General features: G+C 42.6%; 1 protein-coding gene across 28 annotated transcripts in view; it reads right to left on the reverse strand.

Moving 5' to 3' along the window:
* LOC105260237 (protein FAM156A/FAM156B-like) overlaps positions 1-15,079 on the reverse strand; it is a 47,092-nt gene that overhangs the window by 20,380 nt on the left and 11,633 nt on the right. Inside the window, exon 3 of one of the 28 annotated variants that reach the window (XR_002739779.2) lies at positions 6,202-14,266. The exons of the other annotated variants lie outside the window; for them this stretch is intronic. The gene's annotated coding sequence lies outside the window, so the exon portion shown is untranslated. Of the gene's footprint in view, positions 1-6,201; positions 14,267-15,079 lie in introns of those variants that run through there. 28 annotated transcript variants of the gene reach the window in all.

Raw genomic sequence — 15,079 nt, forward strand, 5'->3', positions numbered from 1 at the left:
CATGTGGCTCAGAGGTGTCAATCCCTGGAAGAAAGCACTGAAGACAGAGGCGAGTTTCCTCACCCTGGGACCCAGATCTCTGAAGCATCATACCCTAGACACAGACTCCCAGATACTTCATGGGCCTCCCACTATGGCTCTCAAAACCCAAAATATCCCATTGACACACTGAGGGAAGCCAACCACATTGACTCAATGGCCTAGACTAGGAAGCCAGGTTGTTCGAAGCTGGAGTGGATGAGATACAGACCCAAGAGAAGGCAGCTAGGAGAGCTCAATGCATTGGACATACAATATCAAATCACCCACAGAATTCAAACTCCTATGGAACTCGAGATATGAGGAGAGACACAAAACAGCTCAGAGGCGATAAATTCTATAATACAGATCCACATGCATTTTAGCAACCTGGCAACCTGCAACTCAGAAACTTAATAGCTCATAGACCTTACACCTTGCACACAGATGCCATACAATCACAGAGCTGACAACCTTGCATGCAGGCACACAAACAGCACAAAACACCTGTACCGTGAACACAAGCTTGCTCAGATACCTCCTGTCCCATGACAAATAACCTTTGCAATCTCACAACCTAGAATATGGGCCCCCAGGAGCTCAAATATGCCAGCCTCAACAGAGACCCTCAGGAGAGCTCAAACCCTAATTCCTGAAATACATAATGGGAACAGCCCCAGACAACTTACATTCTGCACGCTGCACCTAAAACAGATCACATACCTCACTCACCAGGAGAGACCCCTAATAGCCCAGACAACTCTCATTTGGACACACAACCCTCCACAGCTCAGTGATCTCCCATACTGGACACAGACCCTCTCACAGCTCATACATCTCAAATCCTGGACCCCAAAATGGCTCGTAAAACGACATCTTGTTTTTGAACACAAAAAGTCACTCCATACAGGACACATGTCAATTAGAGACACAATGAGGTCTCACCCAGCCCCATGAGTGAATAGCACAGAGAGACTGAAATACAGAATTACAGACAGCCTTTCTGGGAAACCGCTGTCTCCACAGTATTAGCCCCCATCCCAGTGCACCCGTCCAGGCACGTGAGGAACCTCTTTTCCCAGGGATAAATGACCCCAGGTTTGGCCATCATTGGCTGTTTCTGGACAATAACTCAGCTGCACTGGTCCCAGGCCACAACTAGGAGGGAAGCCCCCGCTCACACGTCTGACAGACAGTAGAGCCCTCCACCCATCAAAATGGGGAGACCTTCTAGGTTGGAAGGGTTCATGCCATCTTCAGGAGACTCCCACTGTCCTTAAGTCCCCAGAGCCCTCCTGCTGAGGAGCCGTTGCCTCATTGTGGGGATCGGAACCTGTGGGGAAGGCAGAACAGGACAGTCCCACGCTGCTCAGGGTAGATCCACGCCCTCTCAGTCTTGTGGAAGGCCTGTCCCTCATCCCATTCACCCTGAACACACTGCTCGCTTCAGCCTTCTCAGCTCCTAACCCTTGGAGGCACTGCAGCCACCCAATTTTCCCAGTGTCCATGTGAGCCCCAAACACAAGGACACCTTCAGTCAGCAGGTCTGTTGCAAGCCAGTGAACACCAGTGGGGGAAGGAGATGGTGAAGGGGTTCACATTGCCGTGCCAGGATGACCTGCCACAGACCACTTACCTGACCACTGAGGGTGCCCCTGTTCCACCCGCTTCTCTACCTTATCATCTCCCCATCCACCCAAAGGAAACCTGTCCCCTTCTCTCAATGCCTAATTCTGCTTTAAAGGGGAAGGTGGTATGAGGGTGTCCACAGTTCCCGTGGGGCTTTGTGCAAACTGTGAGGCGCATACGTTTCCCCCCCTGATCTCCCACCATGAAGCCAACACCAGAGCAGGCCTATTTGCTCACGGGCAGAATCCACGGCGAGGCTGACGTGGGCCTGCCTGGTGCATGCACCTTGTCCTCCTCAGGGGACACACACACTGGCCCATCTCTCATGCCATTGTGAATTTCCCTCCCCCAGGAACACAGTCTTGCATCTGCAGCCTTTCAGGCACAGGTGTGAATACAGTCAGGGCTTAAGGAACGACTGGGGAGAAGTTCACGGACATGAGAACCCACCTATCTCTTACTTGCCTGCCCTCACTCAAACATCTCTCCTGTCTCATGCTTAAAATCCTATCCTCTAAGTGTTCACTTCTCTGGGTTGAGTAGGGCACCTTGTTTCCCTCGAGAAACTGGCTTGGAGTAGGTCATGAGCCCCTCTTTGAAATATCTCTGCCCATCCAAGACTTATAGTCTGGTGGACACATAACAGGACACTGGAGAAAGATTTAGTGATTTGTGATTGGGCTCATTTCACTATAGTGGGATCCTGGAAGCACTGTTAAAAAAAGAAGTTGCAGGAAGACTGACTAAAGGACAGACTAAGAGAAGCCAGTGATCCCACTGACCTGGGTAGCATCTTCAGCCTCTTTTGCTGGTGAGCAGCCTGAGGTTCCACAGCATGATTCCAAACCCTCCACTTCCACCTCCACTCTTCAAAGCCCCACCTGTGCACCCATAAACTCCCTGAGAAGGACACCCCACCTCCAGCCAATGGGATTCTTTTCCTTGGAAGATCCTGGCAGGCAATCCCATCTAGACTAACCAGTCTAGTGTGGTCCTTAATCTCTGCTCTGCTCACCCATGAGGAAACCATTCATGTGCTCCTCTTCCATGTTCCCTGGTCCCCACTTGGTTAGAATCTGTACAGCTGACGGGCTGGGGCCAGAAGTGGGACGATGGTGACCTCCGGAGAGGTGGAGGTCCTTGCATGGTGGTGAGCTCCCCTGCACCCTGCCCGCAATGGTTTCTTTGGGAACAAACACAAGACTCCCTCACTCCAGCTGTACCTCCCAGAGGAGACTGCTTCATCTGGGACTTCAGTGGTACATCCTATTACAGGAAAGTACAACCTGCTGCTCCTCTAGCAACCTTTCACCCTTTCCTGCCACCCCACACCCTGGTAATTTGCCCAGATGGGGTCACATCACCTCCAGCTCCACTCCTCCCCAGGAATAAAACTAATGGGCGCTGCATCCTTCCATCATAGTCTCACTACTCTTAAACTCCCCACAGGGATCATTCCACTTGCATACGCCAAGATCTTGTAGAGAGCCTGAGATAAAGTGTCCAGCCTCCTGTCTACATCTCCTACGTCACGAATGGGGTGCTTAGGGTGCCAGCAAAGGGGCATTTGTTACTCCAGTCACACCGAGGGTAGTGTGACTTGGTAAAAGGACTTTGCAGGGCTCTCTGACGGCGTCTATCAAAATTTGATTCTACTGTGTCCCTACCCTCAGTAGAATTTCAGCTTCATGAAAAGAGGAACATATGTGGGTCTTCTCTAATGTCTCCCCAGCACTTACAGTAGTATCAGGCACACAAGAAGGTACTTCAGAGATGTTTCCTTAGCAAAAGGTTTCCTTGATCCAGCAATTTCCATTGCTACGAACTTGTCTTAGAGAAATATTTACACAGCCACAGAAGTATGTGTACAATGAGAATAGCAAATTTCAGGGAGTGGGGGTGGGCTCTAAATGGCCATTGGTAGTCAATGACCTTTGGGAGGGTAAATGAAAGATGAAGTGTTCCTATCCTACAATGGAGCACCCACTGGCCTTGAAACAGAATAAGAGGAGCAAATTTGTACTGACCAGAGATTTTTATTTTATTGTTATTATTTTTTTTCAAATGGGGAGTAGCAGATCAGTGGTAATCCTAACTCAACCAGTGTCTGTAAGTGTATATGTATGTGCAGGTGCAATTTGTAAATACTGATAACAGGGACAAGACGGAAACACCTATCAGACTACAGTGGTCACCTCTGATGATCAAACTGGTGAAGGCAAGGCCTGGACAGCGTATTACATCTTCTGGGGTAGGCAACTGTACTTCTAAAATGGCCAAAATCATATTCAAAAGCAAATGCTTTCCTTTACAATATTTTTTTCATTTTGTTAAGCTGTAAGTCACATTCCATAAAATTCACCCTTTTTTGTTGGCTTTTACTATGTACATACGGTTGTGCCAACCGTCACCAACATCTAATTCCAGAAGAAACCCTACGCCATTAGCAGTCCCTGCCCAATCCCCCCTCCCAGGAGCCCTGGACATTTACTAGCAGCTTTATGTCTCTACAGATTTGTCCATTCTGGACATATCCACTAAATAGGATCCTACATTATGTGGCCTTTGAGTCTGGCTTCTTTCACTTAGCATAATGTGTCCAGTTTTCGTCCATGTTGCAGCAAGTATCACTACTCCGTTCTTTTTATGGCTGGATAATATTCTACTATATGGATACATCACCACAGGTGATATATTCATTATTTGGTTGGCACTGGGTTGTTGGCACTTTGTTGTGATTAATGCTGCTAGGAACACTCGTATACAAGTTTTTGTGGGGGCTTATTCTTTATTTGTCTTGGATATATATACCTACGATGGCATAACTGTGTCATACAGCAGCTCTGTTTAACTTTTTGAGGAGCTGCCAAACTGTTTTCCACAGCAGCTGTGCCATTTTGAATTCTCACCAGCAATGTATGAGGATTTCAATTATTCCACACCTTCCCCAACACTTGTTATTTTCGCTTTTTAAATTATATCCATATTAGAGGGTGGAAAGTTATAATTCATAGTGCTTTCAATTTTTGTTTTCCTAACGACTAATATTTTTGGGCATCTTTTCATGTGCTTATTTGGCATCTGCAGACCTTTTTTAATAGAAATGTCTATTCAAATGCTTAGCCCATTTTTTTAATTGAGAGAGACAGAGAGAGAGAGCGAGAGAGAGAGAGAGAGAGAGCACGCGCGCACACGCTCAAACAGGGGGAGGGGTCGAGAAAGAGAATCCCAAGCAGGCTCCATGCTGTTGGCCCAGAGACTGATTTGGGGCTTACTCTCATGAACCGTGAGATCATGACCTAAGCCAGAATCAAGAGTCGGTCACTTCACTGACTGAGACCCCAGGTGCCTCCCTTATCCCATTATTAATTGGGTTGTCTTTTTACTCTTATCTTGCAAGAGTTCTTTTTACATTCTGACTACTGGGCCCTTATCAGATATACAAATACTTCTTCCCATTCTTTTGGTTTTTTCACTTTCTTACGGTGTCCTTTAAAGCAAAAACTTTTTCTCATTTTGATGAAGCCATTTTTACCTAACTTTTCATTTATTATCTGTGCTTTTGATGTCCTAGCTAAGAATCCATCACCTAACCCAATGTCACAAAGATTTACTCCTACACCCTCTTACAGAAGAAGTTTTATAGTGTTAGTTCTTACATATGGACTTGGATCCATTTTGACTTAATTTTTATCTGTGGTATGAGGTTTGGACTCAAATTGATTCTTTTAAATGTTGACTATCCAGTTGTCCCAGCACCATTTACTAAAATGACTGCTCCTTCCCCATTTAATTGTCTTGGCACTGTTGTCAACAATTAACTCACCATAGATAGACGGGTTATTTCCAGACTCTCAATTCCATTCTGTTTACCTCTGAGTGTATCCTTAAATCAGTACTACATTGTATTCATTACTGGAGTTTTGAAATAATGTTTGAAATGGGAATGCACGAGTCTTCCACTTTTGGCTGTCTCCTGCAAGATTGTTTAAATTAATTCTGGGTCCATGAAATTTCCACATAAATTTCAGGAGCAGTCTCTCAATTTCTAAAAAGCTGCAGTTAGAATATCAATAGGAATTACACTGAATGCTTGGATCAATTTGGGGAATGTTGCCATCTTAACAATATCAAGTCTCCCAATCGATGAACACACACAGTCTTCCCATTTTTTAAAATTTGCTTTAATCTCTTTCAACTGTGTTTTGTAATTTTCAGTGTGTTTTGTAATTTTCAGTGTGTAACTCTCACACCTGCTTGGTTAAATTAATTCCTAAATATTCTTCTTACTCTATCGTAACTGAAGTTGTTTTCTTACTTACTTATTTGGATTATTCACTGCTAATGTACAGAAATACAATTGATTTTTGTATACTGATCTATCTTGCACCCTGAACCTGAAGTCTATTTTATATTTATTTTTATTTATTTTTAAATGTTTATTTAATTTTTGAGAGAGAGAGAGAGCGCGCGCGCACGCGCGCGCAAGAGCGAGCACAAGCAGGGGAGTGGCAGAGAGAGAAGGGTACAAAGGATCTGAAGTGGGTTCTGTGCTGACAGCAGGGAGCCCAATGCAGGACTCAAACTCACGAACCAGGAGATCATGACCTGAGCAGAAGTCAGACGCTCAACTGACTGAGCCACCCAGGTTCCCAAGTCTATTTTATATTTAAAGTGATTATAGCAACACAGGACTCAAGCCCAATCAACTAATGGAAAGACTGATTCAAACACCAACACTGACATCCTGTGACAGAAAAGGAAAAGAAGAGATACATTACATACAAGGGAACAAACAGGACAGAATGGGCAGACGACTGATCAGAATCCATGCAAGCCAGAATTTTCTGATTAATGCAAATGTTTCTTGAAAATGAAGGTGAAACAAAAACTTTCAAAGAAATAAAAAAGCTGATAAAATTCATTGCCAGAAGATCTGCCCTACACAACACGTTAAAGGGAGTTCCTCAGGAAGAAGGCAAATGAAATCCAAAGAAAATCTGGATCTATACAAAGAACTGAATAGTGCTGGATGTGGTAAAGTTGCGGGCGTATACGAATTTTTTCCTTATATTTAATCTCAGTAAAAGAAAACCATCTAAATAATAGTAACAATGTATTGTGGGGTTTACGACCTTGGTAGAAATAAAATGCAAGAAAACAATAGCACTAAGGCTGGGAGAAAGGACATGAAGGTACATAGTCCTACGATTCTGACAGTGTACAGGAAGTGGTATAATATCGTTTGAAGGCACAGTGTGAAAAGCAACAATATATATTAGAACCCCAGAGCAACCGTTTCGAAAAAATGTTTAAAGACATATAACTAGTAAGCCAATTGTGGAGATAAAATGGAATAACACCAAATGTTCAACTGATCCAAAATTATAGAGGGAATAGGAAAGGAAAATGTGAATAAAATATCCATAGGATAAAATATACAGCCAGATGGCAGACTTAAATGTAAACTGTTAACACACTAATTGTACACTGCCTACACATCAATTAAAAGACCTAATTTGTCACTTAAGATAAAAATAGAAAGACCCAACTACGTACTGTCAAAAGGAATCTCACTTTAAATATGAATACATAAATTAAGTTAAAAGTAACTGAAAGGAAAATTTATCGATAATGCTATGGTTTGAAAATGTCTCCTCCAAAATTCCTATGTTAAATCCTAAACCCCATACCTCCTAACCTAGGAGGTGTGGCCTTTGGAAGGTGATGAGGCCCTGGGGCAGAGCCCTCATGAATAGGATTAGGACCCTTATGAGAGAGGTTCCAGAGATCCTTTGTCCTTCCACTATGTGAGGACACAACCACAAATCTGTGACTTTGAAGAGGGTCCTCACTAGAACCCAACTATGCCGGCACCCTGATCTTGGACTTCCAGCCTCCAAAACTGTGAGATACCAAGTTTGTTTATAAGCCGCCCAGTCTGTGGTATTTTGTTCCTGCACCCCGAACACACTAAGACACATACACCCAGCAAACGTGAATCACAGGAAAAGCTGGAAGGGCTAAATTAATATTACAGAGAATATACTTCAGAATGAGGATTATCACAAGGGGAAAAGACAGATGTTACTTAATAAAAGAGGTCCAGTCATCGAGAAGATCCAAAAATCATGAATGTGCATGCATTAGTAAAAACTGATACAAGAGCTAAAAACTGATAAAACTAAAAGGAAAAACAGAGAAATCAGTTAGCTGAAGCCTTCAACATTCCCCCATCCACAACTGACAGTACAAGTGGACAACACAATCAGAAACTATATGGAGCAGTGGAGCAACACTATCAACAGCCATGACCTAACGGATGCTTACAGAAGGACAGCACAAGACACCATCTTCTGAAGTGCACACACAAGGTTCACAAGACAGGCCATATTCTGTGCCATAAAGTAAATCTCAACAACTTCTAAAGGGCTGAAATCATACAAACTGGGTTCTCTGACCGCAAAGAATTAAACAGAAATTAATTGCAGCAAGGTGTCTGGAAAACCACAGAATATTTTGAAATTAAATGGCATTTCTCAATAATGCAGGGATCAAAGAAGAACCTGCAAGAAGTAGAAAACCAAAACACAGCATATCAAAATCTGTAAGGTGAATCTACAACAATGCATTGAGGGGAATTTTTATCATTAAATATTTACATTAGAAAAGAAGAACTGTCTGAAATCAACTGTCTAAACTGTCACCTTAAGAAATTAGAAAAGCAAAATCAATTTAAACCTAAGGGAAGCAGAAAAAGTATAATGAAGGTTTGAACAGAAATTGACCTACTAGAAATCATAAAATCGATACAAAGGAATCAGTGAAACTAAGAGCTGGTTCTGTGACAGGACCAGTAAATCTAATAGGTTTAGCCAGACTGATAATAAGGAATGAGGGCAGAGTGACATGGATTACTAATATCACTACTGCCAGAGGAGACATCAATACAGATCTTTCAGACATGAAGTGGATGAGAAAATATTATTGAAAATATTATCCAAAAAAAAGATGAAATGGGAAAACCCCTTGAAAGGCCCTGGCTCGCAGGCCCCAGTCAAGAAAATAACACCACTAGCCTTATATCTGTCAGAGATTGAATTCACTAAATCAAACAGAAAACAAAAACCCTTCCCTCACATAAAACTCAAGGCTTGAATGGTTTCACTGTTTAAATTCTATCAAACACATATGAAAGAAATAGTGCAGGTTTGAACAAAGTCTTCCAGGCAACTGAAGATGAGGTCACACTTCCTAACACATGTTATAGAGCCAGCAATATCCTGATATGAAAGCAAGACAAAAAATTAAGAAAATAAATAACAGACTCTGGAAAAAAAAAAAAAAAAAAAAAGAGAAACCTCACTAGAGTCCAGAGCCTAGAAGGGAGAACCATACCACTTCAACGTCAATTACAGGAAGAACTGTCAGTTATAGACCCAACAGAAGAATAATCAACATGAAAGAATCATGTAGGCCCCAACAGGAAAAGATGTACATTGCATGTCCTGTAAGATACTGACTACGCCTCCAACTCAGCCAATGAGAAACTGTCATTACCCTAAACTCTTGCTTTTCTTCGATGGACTTTCATTCAAAACAACCCTTCCAACTTCCTCCTTCTTCTCCATAAAATAACGTTCCTCTACTTTGCTTATTGAACTTGCCTAGGATTTTGCCTTAGGTTGCTTGTTCCAAACTGTAATTCTCTGCTATTCCTGAATAAACTCATTTTTGCTGGTAAAATAACTGGCTGTTCTACTTTTGAGGCTAACAAGAGCAATAGCACTCATGAACACAGATGCAATAATCCAAAATAAAATATCGGCTGTTTGAAACCAGCAAAATAGAAAAAAGACAAAATACCATAGTGAAATGGTTCCACAGTTTTGAGAGTGGTTCAATGTTTCAGAATCACTCACGCTAACTGACCATAATAACAGACTAAAAATATATAAGCATCTCAATAGATGCATAAAGAGTATTTATTTGATAAATTTACTTGATAAAAACTCCTAGCAAACTAGGAATAAAGAAGGATTTCTAGCTTAGTCTCCTAGGGCTGCTGCAACAAAACTACCACAGACTGGATGACTTCTAAAAACAAGAGAAATCTATTTCTCATATTTCCAGATGCCAGGAAGCCCAAGATCAAGGTGCCAGCAGATTTGGGATGTGAGGCCCTGCTTCCTGCTTCACGGACCGCTGACTTCTTGTCCTCACATGGCAGGAGGGCCGAGGGAGCTCTCAGGGGTGGGTCTCTTTTATAAGGGCACTAATGCCATTCATGTGGGCTTCACCTGAATGACCTGATCACCTCCCAAAGGCCCTACCTCCAATCACCATCATACTGGAGAAAGGTTTCAACGTGAATGTTGGGGAGATGGCAAGATTCATTCAGTTTATTGGCAACATCCTTAAACCGATAACTGGCATCCACAAAAATATCTAAAGCTACTGTAATCGTTAATCCTGAAAGTCTGAATGTTTCCCTCCTGAGACAGGGAACAAGGTAAGTATGCATACTTTCACCACTTCTAGTCAATATTTTCCTGGCTGTTCTAGCCAATAAAAAAGTCAAGCAGAAATAAAGAAGTAAAGAAATAAAGAAGTAAAACAGTCATTATTCACTGGCAACACCTGAATCTGTAAGAAAAACCCATAAAACATTACTTGAATTAAGAAGCGAGTTTAGCAACGTGAAGAGACACATAGTCAGTATGTAAAAGTAAATTCTGCTTCCGTATACCAGCCATAAACAATTAAAAATGGAAATTTTCAAAAGCAACGCTACATAGTGCAATGCTGAAAAACAGGAGAAAGAATGTGCTGCCATTGTCCCCACTCCCCAACTACAGAGTTGTGGCTCAGAGGTTTTGAAGCAGATAGCTCCTCTCAGAGGAACAAAGTTCATTTGCAAAGGGGTGTTGAGGAGAAGGTCAAGCAAGCCCAAGGGCACTTGCAAAACAGTGGAGGTTGTGGTACAAGGCAAACGGTAGGAGACTGGTAGAAGTCTTGGACATAGAGGATCAACTGTAGGCTGGCCGGATTACCTGAGACAATCAGGGAGAAGAGACAGCTGCAAGGAGCCTGCCTAGGGTCAGAAAAACTCTGAAACAGTAACTTCAGCAGCTAGCCCTTCAAAGGAGCATGGATTTCACTGGTTTAGATTATGAAGCAATATATCCAGGGTATCGCTGAAAACAGTTGAACAAGTAGCCCACAGTCAGTGAACCGGAACAGCTGGGTGTGGTCAGGCAAAGAGACAATCAGAGAGAAGCCTGCCGCAACCAGTCATCCCAAGGGGACAGTAGGCATCCCCAAGTCGTCTCTCCCTGAGGACTAAAATCTGAAGCCTAACACAAGGGTGGGGGTGGGCGAGAGTAAGGAGAGAAAACAGACTCCACTAAAATAAACCAGCTAGACACTAAACAACTAGACAAGGAAACAGAGGTAACAAACCCAGGAAGGGGTGGGATGGATCAGTACCCAGTACTGCTCCAATATTTTAGATAGTTAGACAAGAAAAAAATTATGATAATTCAAAAAACAGGAAAGCATGAATAAGCAACAAAAACTGCCGGTGCTTGCAACCAGATGTCAGATTTGATAAAGAATTCAAAGTAGCTGTTATAATCAGGTCCAAAGAACAAAGAAAACCACAATCAAAAAAGTAAAGGAAGGTATGATGAAAATGTCACATCAAAGACAGAATAACAATAAAGTGAGAAAAATTATTTAAAAAAGAACCAAATACAAGTTCTGCAGTTCAAAAGTGCGGTAACTAAAGTGAAAAATTCACTCGAGGAGATCAACACTAGTTGAACTACCAGAGAAAGATTTAGCAATCTTGAAGACAGATGGACAGCGATTATACAGTCTGAAGAAAGTGAGGGAAACAAATGAAGGCAATAAACTGAGCTGCACAAACATATGGAACACTCTTAACACCAACACAGATGCAGGAGAGTACCAGAACAGAGACAGAAAGGAGCAGAAAAAAATATTCAAAGAAACAGTGCCTGAAAGCAACTCAATGAACTCCAAGTAGGATAAATGAGAGATTCATAGACACATCACAGTAAACATGCCGAAAGCCAAAGGCAAGGAGAAAATTGTGAAAACAACAAGAGAAAATGACCAGTCACTTATGAGGGAAATACAATTAATAGCAGTTTACTCAGCAGAAAATATGGAGGCCAGAAGGAACTAACTGGGTAATTAAAAAATTAAAAAATGCTCAACAACCAAGAATCTCATATCCAGTAAGCTATTTTTAAAAATGAAAGTAATGTTACTGAATTGGTTCCTTAGGTATAACAATTTCTTTTTGTCAGAATCTTCAGGGTTTTACACAGATAAGAGCATGTCATCTGGACGTGGAGGACTTGATGGCTACTAAAATAAACCAGACACAGAAAGACAAATACTGGGCCATCTCCCTTCTACGTGCAATCTAAAATAGTCAGACTCCTAGAAGCTGAGGGTAGAACAATGGCTGCCAGGGGTAAGGGGAGGGGTAAATGGTGAGGTGATGGTCAAAGGTACAAAGTTACAACTATGAAAGAGAAGTATGTTCTGGAGACCTACAGAGCGTAGTGCCTTTACCTAACAATACTGTGTTATATACTTAAAATTGCTAAGAGATTATCTTATGTTAAAAGTGTTCTTACCGCTAATGATAATCATATAATAACAACCACACCAACAAGAAGAAAGGGTTGTACATGTGAATACCTCTACCTATAGCTTTACCTATCAATCAGACCTCAATAAAACACACCTCTTTGGTACCACTAGTCACGGTAGTAATTTTTACATTGACTTATATGATTGTTAGATTAACTATTCTCGAATGATTTGGCTTAAACTCACTCCATGAAGGCAGTGATGTGTCTTGGTTTACTGTATCGCCCAGGCACCCAACACAGTGTCTACAGTGTCTAGGTAAGAGCTGAAGCTTATTTAGTGAATCATAGTTAAATGAATAGAGTCTCTCACCCTATATTTGCCACACACACACACACACACACACACACACACACACACACACACACGGTTACCATCATACTTATGCAGCTCAGGGAACAGTGCCTGGGCAGCCACCCCCCAGCTGGATCAGGAGATGGAGGAGCACCAGTGGTGTTGCCAGATGGCGGCTTCGAGCTTCTGTAAGGTGAGGCAGCGTTACTCTCAGCAAGGCTAAGAAACTTTATGAGTCTGTCTATGGTAAAGGCTGAGACCTTTGTGCCTTCACACACTCAGTGTCCCCTCGTTACTGTTCATGGTGGGTCATCAGAACGCTCATCACTAAGTGCAGCGATTCCCTCCCGGACCTCGGACCAGGGTAACCTCTCCCCACAATACTAGAGCACTCTATTTTCATAGCAGAAAAGCAAGGCCAGAAAACGGGATTTTCGCTGTTTGTCCCCTCTTAATGTGTTTTCTCACCTTGTACTCACTTCCATGCTTCTTCTTTGAGTCACCCAACCCAACCCTGCTACTTCCCAACCAATGACTACAATACCTGTGCCTGCATCTCACTTGCTATGTAGGGCTCTACTGGAGGTGGCTGGATCTAACTATTGTACTATGCATTTGCTTTCTGTTTTCTCTTATGAATCCGTAGGCCTCCAGACTTCAAGTAACATGTTCCAGGTGGCCCACAAACGGAGAATGCTTCAGGTGAGGCTGCCACTCTCACCCACAGCGTGACCAAAGCAGTGCTACCTTGTAAGAACCACACACTGCACCCTGGGGGCCAAAAGAGAGCAAAAGTCTAAGAAATTTTAATAGAGATACTTATCTCAATAGCACAACTGTCTCTTCTTAGGGACAAGCAAGTTGCTGTCTGATTTGGTTTGGTTTTGGCCTGCATCGTCTGTGGCATTTTCATAGCCCTTGCAGACTTAGCTAACCTTCCATCCAAACCTCTCTGCTTCCCTCACTGCTCTGCTCTACTGTCCCACATAGCTCTCCTCCACTTTAAATGCACTGATTGGGTTTTCAGCTGGCAAGGATATCAAAGCAATTCATTATCTTGAAATGTCAAGATACCAAAGAGATCGAGTCTTTAGAAAAACGACTTTATAGGATTTTATCTGTTGTTTTGTTTCCAAACATTATATATACCATAAACTACTGTCCATAATGATCATGATGAGGATACCAACGCTGAAATCTGCCGCAGCAAACGCGTGTATAGACCTTGATATGAACCAGATCCCGACTTAGTGATGTGCCTGTATTGACTCGTCACCTCACAGTCTCTCGTGCACCTGAGACATCATGCTCTATCCAAGCACTGATCCAGTGTAATCAGGATAAGCTGTCTTACACGTTCACCTGTCTTTTGAACCAAAGGACACTGGACACTGAGGTGCACTGCAGTTTATGGCCAAATCCCATGTCTCTGTATGTTTTTCTCTGACCTGGATTTAACCCTGACCTTGCCCTTGCTGAGTAGGTGGCTCTGGGTAAGTTACTTCACCCCTTAACCTCTACGGGTCTCAGTTTCCTCATCTGGATGGAACAAGGGACGATACCCTTAAAAACACTTACCTCACAGTGCTGCAGTGGATACTCCATGAATTTTAAAATCATTGCTGTAGGGAAAGAGCTAAAAACAAATCCAGGCCTGTAGTAAGCCTCCTGAAGTGTGAGCTTGTATTCCTGTCTCTTTCCTTCTGCTTGTATCCATTATCCTTCCCTCCTGTTTGCTACTCCTTCTCTCTGCCTGCCCCCTGCACACTTTCACCTCATCCTCCACTCCCATTCTCTCCTCACTGCACCTTTCCTAAGACTCTCCAAACACACTGTTTACCACCTCCTCATGACTCAGTTCAGAAAATACTAATACACCAGCCTTTTGTTAAATGAATAATGAATATGAGTGGAAGAAAAACAAATGTTACTGATGAAAACTGGACTGTTAACAGCTTCGTATCTTTACCAGACTCACATCTTCCCAACAGACTGAACTCCCAATAGGAGTTCAATACAACTAATGGCTGTAGAAGCCACCACATGATGAGGTCCTTGGCCTTTACATTTCACTCTTTGAAATGTTTACGCAAATTTATACACTCGTGTTCTATCATCATCCAGTGACCACTTCATTTTCCAAACACTGTACAAAATGTGCACACAGGTCATTCGTTCTAATTTCCTAGAGAAGTTTCCATTCAAGTTTTCCATAGGAGCCCACGATGATGGAACCACGCGTTGCATTTAGGCTTCCCAATGGCCCATAAGGAGAGCTGAATACTCGTTATGCTAATAAAAACACGCCCTCCACCGTGCCCCACAGACTCAATTCCTGAGTCCCCAGGGAGCCGAAGTGATAGTGCTAAGTCCTTCCAGTGAGTCAAAGGTAGTCTTGACACCATCTGTCCAGAACATGCTTCCCGGAAATGTGGGAACAACAACAGTA

Source organism: Felis catus, chromosome X (assembly GCF_018350175.1).
Source record: "Felis catus isolate Fca126 chromosome X, F.catus_Fca126_mat1.0, whole genome shotgun sequence".
Lineage (NCBI taxonomy): Eukaryota > Metazoa > Chordata > Mammalia > Carnivora > Felidae > Felis > Felis catus.